The 15,487-nt window shown below is 47.7% G+C and overlaps 1 pseudogene; it reads left to right on the top strand.

Annotated features, from left to right (window-relative positions):
* Positions 1-15,487, top strand: part of LOC115416372 (N-terminal EF-hand calcium-binding protein 1-like) — a 44,611-nt pseudogene that overhangs the window by 8,345 nt on the left and 20,779 nt on the right.

Genomic DNA, 15,487 nt, shown 5'->3' with positions numbered 1-15,487 from the left:
AGAAAAGTGATTTTTGAGACGCCCTACCCCCTTGCTGTGTCCCACTTGGTTACTCCCATCTGGAACTATCAAAAAGGTGCCAGCGCCCCCTGGGAATTTTTTGCCCTGAACACCTTTGGAGGGAGAGGACAGGCAGAGGGAAGGTTTGTGTTTAACCACAGTGAATACATTACCCTGCAGTTCCACAGTCTTACTGTACAGTAGCAGTTACTGCCACAGCTGAATGTAAAACCAGGTGGGTGTGTCTTGTGTAGAGGAGAACTGGTGGACCGACCCGGCATCCTACCGGTGACCCGTCTGTCTGTCACGACCCAAATGAGACACACAATCAAACAATTTACACTTTATCAGTAAATGCTTTAAAAATACCACCTGTGTGTTAATTACATACCAAACATCATCAGTTATCCTCTTCTATTAACTACAATAAACATAAATCAAGAAGGTAACGGCAAGCCACCGTTACAACCCCCCCCCCCCAAAGAGTACAGTACCTGACTCTTCATGTACCCTGGAGAGACAGAGCCACCAGATAAGACTTCCCTATGGTACGATCAGTAGATGCTTTTGGTTCCCTGTAGATGTTGGGTCTTTCTGTGTTCATATTGAGCTGTCTGTGAAATGAGATGAAACGAAGCCTGGAAACGTCTGCTGGGATGCTGTCATTATTGTGGTTAGCATGGAACAGTCCATGGAGAAACATGTTTGGAATCCAGTGGATTTCTTTTCTTTCAGTGTGTGATCCCTCCTCATGTCTGCTTCTGTTTGTACTTTAGGTGTTTATGATGAAGACAGCCAGTGGATAGTCCAGGTCAACAGACTGCAGAAGCTCATCGACCGTCTAGAAAAAAAGGTGAACTAAACACACTCTGCCCTGTGACCTACTATTGTCTTCTCCACAGTCGTCCCTGTTTTCGTCTCCGTTTCTCTCTTCTCACCATTGGAGCCAGATGGTCTTTACATCTCCTCTCTCAAATGAACCACAAATTATGGCGAGTGGATTGTATGAGAAAATGAAGTCAACCCATTAACACCTGCCCACATACAAACACATGCACATATGCGTATGGGAAATATCAGCTGTTCACAAACCTCACAGGTTTTACATGTGGAGCAACGTCTTCCTTGATATGCTGAGCTAATGAAAGCCTGTGATCACCAACGAGTTGATTTATGTTCCATCCAATGTAATATGCACCAGTTTCAAGGTTCAGTGTGTAAGATCAATACCACAGTTCAATCTGATATTACTGATGTGATGTGCCCCAGGTATATTATTTACCAAATAAACAATCTAGTAAAGCTTTTGCATTTCCACCTGCGTATGCCATTCTCATCACTGAGGTCAAATCATTATCCTCCAGAGTGATATAATCATATTTCAATTAAAAACAAAAACATTTTAACAGTTGTGGTTGGATTTAGCTTATAGAATCAAATGTGTGTCCCTGTTGGTGTGTAGCCCCGCCCTAACCTAAAAGTAGTTCAGATACTGGACGGTCACATAGTCTCTTGTCCAACTCATAAAAACCAACAAGTTACTTTTGATTCCTCTCCTCTTTCCTTATTCCTTATACTGTCTGTGTTTATGATGACCCAGCTGTAGATGTTTTGTTGGTGTTTCAGCCGAGTCTGTCGACAACCTGCTCTGATATTTGTTTTGAAATGTCTTCATAAACGCATTGATGCAACCACATAAAACTATTAAGTTTCTTGATGCTGCAGGAATGTGAATCCTCCATTTCTTTTCATTTTCTTCAGTTGTGATAACCTCTGCTGCAGAGGGAATGGTTTTTTTCTTTTCAGAGGTCAGGAAGGAATGATGACATTGGCACAGATGCAAGGATCCACCATCCACTTCCACCAGCCTAATGTGAACACACAATACAAGCCATACGATCCACAGGTGTGCTCAGCACATCTGCTTGAAATCCTGTCTTGACACATTTACATCTTGCATTTAAGTTAACAGTTTCCTTAAACACTACACAGACTTAAAGGGTACCTGTCGTGAATTTTTATTGCTAGTTATCTCAACAGATCACGTATAATAGTAACGGTTCCGTCAGGTAAGTTCCGTTAAAGCCCGTTGTCCAGGACATGCCAGTACGAAGTCACTGCTCTGTCACTCAGGCATGGTCAGCGACATGGTGCCTCCTTCATGTGCTGTTCCAGCACCGGTAGTGCTTACTGTACTGTATTGTCCAGTTTCCTGGGCTGTGATGGACTGGTCACTGACCCCGTGCAGCAGACACCAGTCAGATGGCACATTATCGGCCAAGGACAATGAGCGCAAAGCTTACAGCTGCACAAACAACAAGCACAAACACATGCTTTCCACTCAGTCTTGCTCACTGACAGCTCCTTATTTACTCACACTCACTCACCCGGAATCAGTGATGCTACGTCATTTCCAGCCGGCAGTGGCTGCTCTCTATAGGTTCTGCCCCCGCCTGTAACTCATGAAAAGGTTCAGTGTGATGCATTTATGATGTTTTTTTTACTGAATTTGCTCCTCTCTTCCTTATGAGTAATAAACAAAGCACACTTTGTGTCGTAAGCATGACCAGTACAGGTCCGCTTTAAACTCTTAATGGTGACCTTGGACCCTTTGTGAGTGTAAGGTTTATTTACCTGCATTTACCTGCAGAGATCCTGCACTGTGCCCGAATTTTCTAATGTATCCTTGTTTTGTTTTTCGCTTACCGGCTGACAGGCGGCATCGTCGTCTGTCATCGTCTGTCGTGTGTCGTCGTCGTCTGTTGTCGTCTGTTGTCATCTGCCGTCGTTGTCTGTCATCGTCTGTTGTCGTCATCTGTTGTCATCGTCTGTTGTCGTCGTCTGTTGTCATCGTCTGTTGTCATCGTCTGTCGTCATCGTCTGTTGTCGTCATCTGTTGTCATCGTCTGTTGTCGTCGTCTGTTGTCATCGTCTGTCGTCATCGTCTGTCGTCATCGTCTGTTGTCGTCATCTGTTGTCATCGTCTGTTGTCGTCGTCTGTTGTCATCGTCTGTCGTCATCGTCTGTTGTCGTCATCTGTTGTTGTCGTCTGTTGTCGTCGTCTGTCATCATCTGTTGTCGTCGTCTGTTGTCGTCTGTCGTCCGTTACAAAACTTTAAATCGTCTTCTTCTCTGAAACTACAATTCCGATTGACTTCAAACTTGGTATACAGCTTCTTTATGATGATGTCAACAAAAGTTAGTGAAATTATTTGGATCCGGATCTGATTCTGGATTTGGTGCCACTTTGAAAAATGTCCCCATCATAAGAGATAGGAAGTGGATGGATGCAATAACTCAGTAAATCTAAATGATCTCCAGTGTAAATGTCTCCAGTCCAGCCCTGATGGGGAGATGACCCAAACATAATGTCCACATGCTGATCAGGATCTTCTTCTGGATCTGGAACTGACGCAAAATTTAACATGGGCTCTTATGGGGAAAAAAATTTTAATTATCTTTTTCTCTGAAACTCCAGCTCTGATTGACTTCAGACTTGGTATACAGCTTCTGTATGATGATGTCAACACAAGGGACTGAAATTATTTCAATCCAGATCAGATTCTTTATTTGGTACGACTTTGAAAAATTTCCCCATTATAAGAGATAGGAAATGGATTGATCCAATAAATCAGTATCAATGATATCAAGTGTGAATTTGAATTTTGTACAGATCTGATTGGAATATGACCAAAACATGGACTATTTCTGTAACAGAATAAATACACAGAACTGGGGGAGAATAAATGGCATCTGGATACATTTCCCAAAGCTTTGAATTTGACCGGTCAGCTCCAGGGCCATTGGTCCGATTTTTCTGTGTTAAGGACATTTCTAGGGCCGTATGTTTATACTACCAGCCGGGGACAGTATTCCACAGCATGCATGGTCGGAACAATATAAAATTGAAGTGAGTCGTGTTGCACAGATCTCTCCTTTTCTGCTTTTCTCACTTACAGTAGAGTTCTGTCTGAGAGACCAAACTCTGAGCAAAGCATAACCCACACGCCCTTTTCAACCTGTCGTCTTGAACAGACAATCTCTGTTGTATGATGTTTTACAAATGTGTGCTGGCGTTTATTTGTTTTTAGAATGTAACCAATGTGTCCAACATTGGGAAATAACAATTCCTCTATTTTTTATTGCAGACTGCACACTCTCCCATCCTGTCTATTGCTCATGTGACTAATGTTCTCTCTCGATCATTTGCGAAGTGGAGAGAAAGCAGAGTTTGAGTTCTGTTTGAATGTTATGTACTTTCCCTCTAATCATGCTTTTTTATTCCAGGTGTAAAGGTTAAAGGTTAACTTGCTACATTGTCATGTAATGAAATTTGGTCTGTGTGTTTTATCCATCCTAATACATACAGCACATAGCATTATTGTTCGCACATAACCCACATAAACTGTGAACAGTGAGCTGCCATCGAAGGCCAACTCCACAGAATTAACCTATGTACCTGTTTTTAACGGCGAGGGGAACTGAAGGACCCGGAATGAACCCCACATAGTGCAGAGAGAACAAGTAAACTCAACACGGAACTGAGAACTCTGGTCCAACTGAGCGTCAGTCTGTGAGGCGGAAGTACTGACCTGCTTATCAAGTGGGTTCAGTTAGGACTTAAACGGGGTCTCGATGGCATCCACCAAGCCAAGCAACTGAAAGCCTCCCCATAGTCACCTACACTGGCTGCAATCTCAAGTCCCTTGTTTGTTTTCTCTGGGCTTTTAGTGAAGGGTGTAAGAACAACAGATTACAGTAATGCATCTTTGTGTTGGATACTACCTGAGACAAAATGGAATGAAAAGAAGATGGTGTCTAGAGCTACTGCAGAAACATAGTGGATGTTAAAAGTGATCTTATTTTCACATGATTACATACAAAACAGTCACGAATATTATATTCTGCTTCAATTACTTGTTGCTTAATCTTACACACAACCTTTAAAGTGTTTTAAAGGAAACAGATGTTTGTTTGTTTTGTTTTTCCTTTTTTATTTATTGATCATTTCTCAATATCACACACAGGCCAAGATATCCCTATTTAGCTGAAGGGATTTCCTATACAAATGCACCTGTATTACACTTCATTAGAGCATTAGATCAGTGTTCATGTGAGTGTAATGCAATCCTCTGGTTCTGCAGGATATTCGCATGGAGCCTGTTGAAGAGGAGGTCTTAGACGGCACCAGCAAATCGGTATGTTTTCTGGTTTTCATCGACTTTTCTCAAGATTCAAGATTCACTTCATTGTCATTCAACACAATACCAACACGGATCCAGTGCGGATCAAAAATAACTTTCATGGACTTTTTGCATAAACACAAGAAATATAAAAACACCTTAGCAGCCAAAAATATGTAGCAACAGCTTACAGAACAATAGATAAGACCATAAAGCATAAAAGGGCAATAGATTAAAACCACAATATAAATATAAATATAACAAGTAATTAACAGAAAAATTCTGTGATACACTCTGAGACAAAAGACGGAGTCACTGGATTCTGGAATCAGAAGATTTTACTTGTAAGGAGTCAAGTCCATACAGTGAGATGCAGCAGATGACTGACTGACACCAGGAAGTGTAAGATCTTATGAAAGAACATGAATATTACAACCACTGGACCAAGTGGACAAATATAATGACGTTGATCCAGTTCACCATTGGCTTAGGTATTCAAAACACAGTGATGCATGGGTTCAGTGACTGTATTTGTACTCTTCCTCCACCTGCCCCATGGCCTGATCTCCTCAAGGGCAGCAGCCGCTCTGGTCCCAAACTGGAACAAAACAAGCAGATAGCAAAGAACTGGTACACATGTCCTGAGTGAATATGTCTGGGTGTTCTTGCAAAATATGTCATCATAACCCATCCATGACTCGTGCTCTGGACACCTGGTGTTTACAGAATATAGTCTAATATTACATTTTTCTAACAGTAATAAATAGAGAAATGTTAAAATAATTGCACATAAAACCATAATTACACTAAAAGATTAAATCTGAGAGGAGGAACTGCGTTGCCTTATTACAGAGCTGTGTTTAACAGTCTGATGGCAGTTCAGCTGTGACAGAAGCGCTCAGTCCTGGACCTCAGCCTGTGGTACCTTTAACCTGAGGGCAAGAGGGACAACAGGCTGTGGAAGGGCTGACAGGAGTCCAGCAGGATTTTATAGCTCTAGACAGACAGCGCAGTTTGTCCAGGTCCTCAGTAGGTGTAAATGTGACCCCTATAGTCCTCAGTAGGTGTCAGTGTGACCCCTGTAGTCCTCAGTAGGTGTCAGTGTGACCCCTATAGTCCTCAGTAGGTGTAAATGTGACCCCTATAGTCCTCAGTAGGTGTCAGTGTGACCCCTATAGTCCTCAGTAGGTGTCAGTGTGACCCCTGTAGTCCTCAGTAGGTGTCAGTGTGACCCCTGTAGTCCTCAGTAGGTGTAAATGTGACCCCTGTAGTCCTCAGTAGGTGTCAGTGTGACCCCTATAGTCCTCAGTAGGTGTAAATGTGACCCCTATAGTCCTCAGTAGGTGTCAGTGTGACCCCTATAGTCCTCAGTAGGTGTCAGTGTGACCCCTGTAGTCCTCAGTAGGTGTAAATGTGACCCCTGTAGTCCTCAGTAGGTGTCAGTGTGACCCCTGTAGTCCTCAGTAGGTGTCAGTGTGACCCCTGTAGTCCTCAGTAGGTGTAAATGTGACCCCTGTAGTCCTCAGTAGGTGTCAGTGTGACCCCTGTAGTCCTCAGTAGGTGTCAGTGTGACCCCTGTAGTCCTCAGTAGGTGTCAGTGTGACCCCTGTAGTCCTCAGTAGGTGTCAGTGTGACCCCTGTAGTCCTCAGTAGGTGTAAATGTGACCCCTGTAGTCCTCAGTAGGTGTCAGTGTGACCCCTGTAGTCCTCAGTAGGTGTCAGTGTGACCCCTATAGTCCTCAGTAGGTGTAAATGTGACCCTGTAGTCCTCAGTAGGTGTCAGTGTGACCCCTGTAGTCCTCAGTAGGTGTCAGTGTGACCCCTGTAGTCCTCAGTAGGTGTAAATGTGACCCTGTAGTCCTCAGTAGGTGTCAGTGTGACCCCTATAGTCCTCAGTAGGTGTAAATGTGACCCCTGTAGTCCTCAGTAGGTGTCAGTGTGACCCCTGTAGTCCTCAGTAGGTGTAAATGTGACCCCTGTAGTCCTCAGTAGGTGTCAGTGTGACCCCTATAGTCCTCAGTAGGTGTAAATGTGACCCCTATAGTCCTCAGTAGGTGTAAATGTGACCCCTGTAGTCCTCAGTAGGTGTCAGTGTGACCCCTGTAGTCCTCAGTAGGTGTAAATGGACCCCTGTAGTCCTCAGTAGGTGTCAGTGTGACCCTATAGTCCTCAGTAGGTGTAAATGTGACCCCTGTAGTCTTCAGTAGGTGTCAGTGTGACCCCTGTAGTCCTCAGTAGGTGTCAGTGTGACCCCTATAGTCCTCAGTAGGTGTCAGTGTGACCCCTGTAGTCCTCAGTAGGTGTCAGTGTGACCCCTATAGTCCTCAGTAGGTGTCAGTGTGACCCCTGTAGTCCTCAGTAGGTGTCAGTGTGACCCCTATAGTCCTCAGCAGGTGTAAATGTGACCCCTATAGTCCTCAGTAGGTGTAAATGTGACCCCTGTAGTCCTCAGTAGGTGTCAGTGTGACCCCTGTAGTCCTCAGTAGGTGTCAGTGTGACCCCTGTAGTCCTCAGTAGGTGTCAGTGTGACCCCTGTAGTCCTCAGTAGGTGTAAATGTGACCCCTGTAGTCCTCAGTAGGTGTCAGTGTGACCCCTGTAGTCCTCAGTAGGTGTCAGTGTGACCCCTATAGTCCTCAGTAGGTGTCAGTGTGACCCCTATAGTCCTCAGTAGGTGTCAGTGTGACCCCTGTAGTCCTCAGTAGGTGTCAGTGTGACCCCTATAGTCCTCAGTAGGTGTCAGTGTGACCCCTATAGTCCTCAGTAGGTGTAAATGTGACCCCTGTAGTCCTCAGTAGGTGTCAGTGTGACCCCTATAGTCCTCAGTAGGTGTCAGTGTGACCCCTGTAGTCCTCAATAGGTGTCAGTGTGACCCCTGTAGTCCTCAGTAGGTGTCAGTGTGACCCCTGTAGTCCTCAGTAGGTGTCAGTGTGACCCCTGTAGTCCTCAGTAGGTGTAAATGTGACCCCTGTAGTCCTCAGTAGGTGTCAGTGTGACCCTGTAGTCCTCAGTAGGTGTCAGTGTGACCCCTATAGTCCTCAGTAGGTGTAAATGTGACCCCTGTAGTCCTCAGTAGGTGTCAGTGTGACCCCTGTAGTCCTCAGTAGGTGTCAGTGTGACCCCTGTAGTCCTCAGTAGGTGTAAATGTGACCCCTGTAGTCTCAGTAGGTGTCAGTGTGACCCCTATAGTCCTCAGTAGGTGTAAATGTGACCCCTGTAGTCCTCAGTAGGTGTCAGTGTGACCCCTGTAGTCCTCAGTAGGTGTAAATGTGACCCCTGTAGTCCTCAGTAGGTGTCAGTGTGACCCCTATAGTCCTCAGTAGGTGTAAATGTGACCCCTATAGTCCTCAGTAGGTGTAAATGTGACCCCTGTAGTCCTCAGTAGGTGTCAGTGTGACCCCTGTAGTCCTCAGTAGGTGTAAATGTGACCCCTGTAGTCCTCAGTAGGTGTCAGTGTGACCCCTATAGTCCTCAGTAGGTGTAAATGTGACCCCTGTAGTCTTCAGTAGGTGTCAGTGTGACCCCTGTAGTCCTCAGTAGGTGTCAGTGTGACCCCTATAGTCCTCAGTAGGTGTCAGTGTGACCCCTATAGTCCTCAGTAGGTGTCAGTGTGACCCCTGTAGTCCTCAGTAGGTGTCAGTGTGACCCCTATAGTCCTCAGTAGGTGTCAGTGTGACCCCTGTAGTCCTCAGTAGGTGTCAGTGTGACCCCTATAGTCCTCAGCAGGTGTAAATGTGACCCCTATAGTCCTCAGTAGGTGTAAATGTGACCCCTGTAGTCCTCAGTAGGTGTCAGTGTGACCCTGTAGTCCTCAGTAGGTGTCAGTGTGACCCCTGTAGTCCTCAGTAGGTGTAAATGTGACCCCTGTAGTCCTCAGTAGGTGTCAGTGTGACCCCTATAGTCCTCAGTAGGTGTAAATATGACCCCTGTAGTCTTCAGTAGGTGTCAGTGTGACCCCTGTAGTCCTCAGCCTCAGTAGGTGTCAGTGTGACCCCTATAGTCCTCAGTAGGTGTCAGTGTGACCCCTGTAGTCCTCAGTAGGTGTCAGTGTGACCCCTATAGTCCTCAGTAGGTGTCAGTGTGACCCCTGTAGTCCTCAGTAGGTGTCAGTGTGACCCCTATAGTCCTCAGCAGGTGTAAATGTGACCCCTATAGTCCTCAGTAGGTGTAAATGTGACCCCTGTAGTCCTCAGTAGGTGTCAGTGTGACCCCTGTAGTCCTCAGTAGGTGTCAGTGTGACCCCTGTAGTCCTCAGTAGGTGTCAGTGTGACCCCTGTAGTCCTCAGTAGGTGTAAATGTGACCCCTGTAGTCCTCAGTAGGTGTCAGTGGACCCCTGTAGTCCTCAGTAGGTGTCAGTGTGACCCCTATAGTCCTCAGTAGGTGTCAGTGTGACCCCTATAGTCCTCAGTAGGTGTCAGTGTGACCCCTATAGTCCTCAGTAGGTGTCAGTGTGACCCCTGTAGTCTCAGTAGGTGTCAGTGGTGACCCATAGTCCTCAGTACGGTGTCAGTGTGACCCCTGTAGTCCTCAGTAGGTGGTCAGTGTGACCCCTGTAGTCCTCAGTAGGTGTAAATGTGACCCCTGTAGTCCTCAGTAGGTGTCAGTGTGACCCCTATAGTCCTCAGTAGGTGTCAGTGTGACCCCTGTAGTCCTCAGTAGGTGTCAGTGTGACACCTTATAGTCCTCAGCAGGTGTAAATGTGACCCCTGTAGTCCTCAGTAGGTGTCAGTGTGACCCCTGTAGTCCTCAGTAGGTGTCAGCTGTGACCCATGTAGTCCTCAGTAGGTGTCAGTGTGACCCCTATAGTCCTCAGTAGGTGTCAGTGTGACCCCTGTAGTCCTCAGTAGGTGTCAGTGTGACCCCTATAGCCTCAGCAGGTGTAAATGTGACCCCTGTAGTCCTCAGTAGGTGTCAGTGTGACCCCTGTAGTCCTCAGTAGGTGTCAGTGTGACCCCTGTAGTCCTCAGTAGGTGTCAGTGTGACCCCTGTAGTCCTCAGTAGGTGTAAATGTGACCCCTGTAGTCCTCAGTAGGTGTCAGTGTGACCCCTGTAGTCCTCAGTAGGTGTCAGTGTGACCCCTGTAGTCCTCAGTAGGTGTAAATGTGACCCCTGTAGTCCTCAGTAGGTGTCAGTGTGACCCCTGTAGTCCTCAGTAGGTGTTAGTGTGACCCCTATAGTCCTCAGCAGGTGTAAATGTGACCCCTGTAGTCCTCAGTAGGTGTCAGTGTGACCCCTGTAGTCCTCAGTAGGTGTCAGTGTGACCCCTGTAGTCCTCAGTAGGTGTAAATGTGACCCCTGTAGTCCTCAGTAGGTGTCAGTGTGACCCCTATAGTCCTCAGTAGGTGTCAGTGTGACCCCTGTAGTCCTCAGTAGGTGTCAGTGTGACCCCTGTAGTCCTCAGTAGGTGTAAATGTGACCCCTGTAGTCCTCAGTAGGTGTCAGTGTGACCCCTGTAGTCCTCAGTAGGTGTAAATGTGACCCTGTAGTCCTCAGTAGGTGTCAGTGTGACCCCTATAGTCCTCAGTAGGTGTCAGTGTGACCCCTGTAGTCCTCAGTAGGTGTCAGTGTGACCCCTGTAGTCCTCAGTAGGTGTAAATGTGACCCCTGTAGTCCTCAGTAGGTGTCAGTGTGACCCCTATAGTCCTCAGTAGGTGTAAATGTGACCCCTGTAGTCCTCAGTAGGTGTCAGTGTGACCCCTGTAGTCCTCAGTAGGTGTAAATGTGACCCCTGTAGTCCTCAGTAGGTGTCAGTGTGACCCCTGTAGTCCTCAGTAGGTGTCAGTGTGACCCCTGTAGTCCTCAGTAGGTGTCAGTGTGACCCCTGTAGTCCTCAGTAGGTTTCAGTGTGACCCCTATAGTCCTCAGTAGGTGTAAATGTGACCCTGTAGTCCTCAGTAGGTGTCAGTGTGACCCCTATAGTCCTCAGTAGGTGTAATGTGACCCCTGTAGTCTTCAGTAGGTGTCAGTGTGACCCCTGTAGTCCTCAGTAGGTGTAAATGTGACCCCTGTAGTCCTCAGTAGGTGTCAGTGTGACCCCTATAGTCCTCAGTAGGTGTAAATGTGACCCTGTAGTCCTCAGTAGGTGTAAATGTGACCCCTGTAGTCCTCAGTAGGTGTCAGTGTGACCCCTGTAGTCCTCAGTAGGTGTAATGTGACCCCTGTAGTCCTCAGTAGGTGTCAGTGTGACCCCTATAGTCCTCAGTAGGTGTAAATGTGACCCCTGTAGTCCTCAGTAGGTGTCAGTGTGACCCTTTAGTCCTCAGTAGGTGTCAGTGTGACCCTATAGTCCTCAGTAGGTGTCAGTGTGACCCCTATAGTCCTCAGTAGGTGTAAATGTGACCCCTGTAGTCCTCAGTAGGTGTCAGTGTGACCCCTATAGTCCTCAGTAGGTGTCAGTGTGACCCCTATAGTCCTCAGTAGGTGTCAGTGTGACCCCTGTAGTCCTCAGTAGGTGTAAATGTGACCCCTGTAGTCCTCAGTAGGTGTCAGTGTGACCCCTATAGTCCTCAGTAGGTGTAAATGTGACCCCTGTAGTCCTCAGTAGGTGTAAATGTGACCCCTGTAGTCCTCAGTAGGTGTCAGTGTGACCCCTGTAGTCCTCAGTAGGTGTAAATGTGACCCCTGTAGTCCTCAGTAGGTGTCAGTGTGACCCCTATAGTCCTCAGTAGGTGTAAATGTGACCCCTGTAGTCCTCAGTAGGTGTCAGTGTGACCCCTGTAGTCCTCAGTAGGTGTCAGTGTGACCCCTAAAGTCCTCAGTAGGTGTCAGTGTGACCCCTATAGTCCTCCATAGGTGTAAATGTGACCCCTGTAGTCCTCAGTAGGTGTCAGTGTGACCCTATAGTCCTCAGTAGGTGTCAGTGTGACCCCTGTAGTCCTCAGTAGGTGTCAGTGTGACCCCTGTAGTCCTCAGTAGGTGTCAGTGTGACCCTGTAGTCCTCAGTAGGTGTAAAAGTGACCCCTGTAGTCCTCAGTAGGTGTCATGTGACCCCTATAGTCCTCAGTAGGTGTCAAGTGTGACCCCTGTAGTCCTCTGTAGGTGTCAGTGTGACCCCTGTAGTCCTCTGTAGGTGTCAGTGTGACCCTGTAGTCCTCAGTAGGTGTCAGTGTGACCCCTGTAGTCCTCAGTAGGTGTAAATGTGACCCCTGAGTCCTAAGTAGGTGTAATGTGACCCCTATAGTCCTCAGTAGGTGTCAGTGTGACCCCTGTAGTCCTCAGTAGGTGTCAGTGTGACCCCTGTAGTCCTCTGTAGGTGTCAGTGTGACCCCTGTAGTCCTCAGTAGGTGTCAGTGTGACCCCTGTAGTCCTCTGTAGGTGTCAGTGTGACCCCTATAGTCCTCAGTAGGTGTCAGTGTGACCCCTGTAGTCCTCAGTAGGTGTAAATGTGACCCCTGTAGTCCTCAGTAGGTGTCAGTGTGACCCCTATAGTCCTCAGTAGGTGTAAATGTGACCCCTGTAGTCCTCAGTAGGTGTAAATGTGACCCCTGTAGTCCTCAGTAGGTGTCAGTGTGACCCCTGTAGTCCCTCAGTAGGTGTAAATGTGACCCCTGTAGTCCTCAGTAGGTGTCAGTGTGACACCTGTAGTCCTCAGTAGGTGTCAGGTGGACCCCTGTAGTCCTCAGTAGGTGTAAATGTGACCCTGTAGTCTCTCAGTAGGTGTAAATGTGACCCCTATAGTCCTCAGTAGGTGTCAGTGTGACCCCTGTAGTCCTCAGTAGGTGTCAGTGTGACCCCTGTAGTCCTCAGTAGGTGTCAGTGTGACCCCTGTAGTCCTCAGTAGGTGTCAGTGTGACCCTGTAGTCCTCTGTAGGTGTCAGTGTGACCCCTATAGTCCTCAGTAGGTGTCAGTGTGACCCCTGTAGTCCTCAGTAGGTGTAAATGTGACCCCTGTAGTCCTCAGTAGGTGTCAGTGTGACCCTATAGTCCTCAGTAGGTGTAAATGTGACCCCTGTAGTCCTCAGTAGGTGTAAATGTGACCCCTGTAGTCCTCAGTAGGTGTCAGTGTGACCCCTGTAGTCCTCAGTAGGTGTAAATGTGACCCCTGTAGTCCTCAGTAGGTGTCAGTGTGACCCATCGTAGTCCTCAGTAGGTGTAACTGTGACCCCTGTAGTCCTCAGTAGGTGTCAGTGTGACCCCTGTAGTCCTCAGTAGGTGTACAGTGTGACCCCTAAAGTCCTCAGTAGGTGTCAGTGTGACCCTATAGTCCTCCATAGGTGTAAATGTGACCCTGTAGTCCTCAGTAGGTGTCAGTGTGACCCCTATAGTCCTCAGTAGGTGTCAAGTGTGACCCCTGTAGTCCTCAGTAGGTTGTCAGTGTGACCCCTGTAGTCCTCAGTAGGTGTCAGTGTGACCCCTGTAGTCCTCAGTAGGTGTAAATGTGACCCCTGTAGTCCTCAGTAGGTGTCAGTGTGACCCCTATAGTCCTCAGTAGGTGTCAGTGTGACCCCTGTAGTCCTCTGTAGGTGTCAGGTGACCCCTGTAGTCCTCAGTAGTGTCAGTGTGACCCCTGTAGTCTCAGTAGGTGTAAATGTGACCCCTGTAGTCTCCAGGTAGGTGTAACGGTGACCCCTATAGTCCTCAGTAGGTGTCAGTGTGACCCACGTAGTCCTCATAGGTGTCAGTGTGACCCCTGTAGTCCTCTGTAGGTGTCAGTGTGACCCCTGTAGTCCTCAGTAGGTCAGGTGACCCCTGTAGTCCTCTGTAGGTGTCAGTGTGACCCCTATAGTCCTCAGTATGGTGTCAGTGTGGACCCCTGTAGTCCTCGTAGGTGTAAATGTGACCCCTGTAGTCCTCAGTAGGTGTCAGTGTGACCCCTATAGTCCTCAGTAGGTGTAAATGTGACCACGGTAGTCCTCAGTAGGTGTAAATGTGACCCCTGTAGTCTCAGTAGGTGTCCAGTGTGACCCCTGTAGTCCTCAGTAGGTGTAAATGTGACCCCTGTAGTCTCATAGGTGTCAGTGTGACCCTATAGTCCTCATAGGTGTAAATGTGACCCCTGTAGTCCTCAGTAGGTGTCAGTGTGACCCCTGTAGTCTCAGTAGGGTTCAGTGGACCCATAAAGTCCTCAGTAGGTGTCAGTGTGACCCCTATAGTCCTCCATAGGTGTAAATGTGACCCCTGTAGTCCTCAGTAGGTGTCAGTGTGACCCCTATAGTCCTCAGTAGGTGTCAGTGTGACCCCTGTAGTCCTCAGTAGGTGTCAGTGTGACCCCTGTAGTCCTCAGTAGGTGTCAGTGTGACCCCTGTAGTCCTCAGTAGGTGTAAATGTGACCCCTGTAGTCCTCAGTAGGTGTCAGTGTGACCCCTGTAGTCCTCTGTAGGTGTCAGTGTGACCCCTGTAGTCCTCAGTAGGTGTCAGTGTGACCCCTGTAGTCCTCAGTAGGTGTAAATGTGACCCCTGTAGTCCTCAGTAGGTGTAAATGTGACCCCTGTAGTCCTCAGTAGGTGTCAGTGTGACCCCTGTAGTCCTCAGTAGGTGTCAGTGTGACCCCTGTAGTCCTCAGTAGATGTCTCCACTCTCCTCGGAGCTCTTCGGTCAGCACCACTGCTGCTCTCATACCACACACAGATGCTGCTGGTCATCACTCTCTGGACTGTACCTCTGTAGAAGGTGGTGAGTACTGCTGGGTGGAGCTGGGCCCTGTTCAGCCTCCTCAGAAAGTGTAGATGCTGGTGAGCCTTCTTCACCAGGCAGGAGATGTGCAGTGACCAGGTCAGATTATTCGTCACATGAACCCCATGTGGTGCACAGACTCCAGCACAGAGTTGCTGATGTGGACCAGAGTATGTGTGGGCCCTCTTCTTCCTTAAGTCGATAACCAATTCCTTGGTTTTTTCGACATTCAGGAGCAAGTTGTTGTTACCGCACCAGTCTGTGAGAGTTTCACCTCCTCTCTGTACTCCTCTCATCGTCATCCTGGATGAGTGCCCACCACTGTAGTGTCCTCTGCATACTTAATAATGTGATTGGTGCCAAATTTTGCACAGGAGTCATGCGTCATTCAATTATATAGTAGCGGGCTCAAGACGCACCCCTGGGGGAGAACCAGTGCAGAGCAGTGTGTGGGCTGATGTGTCGTTCCTCACCTGCACATACTGAGGCCCGTCTGTCAGAAAGTCAAGAATCCCACTTTAGAAGGGGTGTGTTCAAACCCAGTGGGACCAGTTTATTTACCAGATGCTGAGGGATAATGGGATGAAAGTAGGATAATGTTGCTTTTATCCTACTTTTTTTGTCACCATGTTCTTATACGATGGTGTACTACAAGAAAAGAAGAGGAGAGGCCATGCTGGTAATAAGCCCTCT

Source organism: Sphaeramia orbicularis, unplaced genomic scaffold, assembly GCF_902148855.1.
Source record: "Sphaeramia orbicularis unplaced genomic scaffold, fSphaOr1.1, whole genome shotgun sequence".
Lineage (NCBI taxonomy): Eukaryota > Metazoa > Chordata > Actinopteri > Kurtiformes > Apogonidae > Sphaeramia > Sphaeramia orbicularis.
The sequence above is the reverse complement of the archived record's forward strand: the minus strand, read 5'-3'. Positions and strand labels throughout refer to the sequence as shown.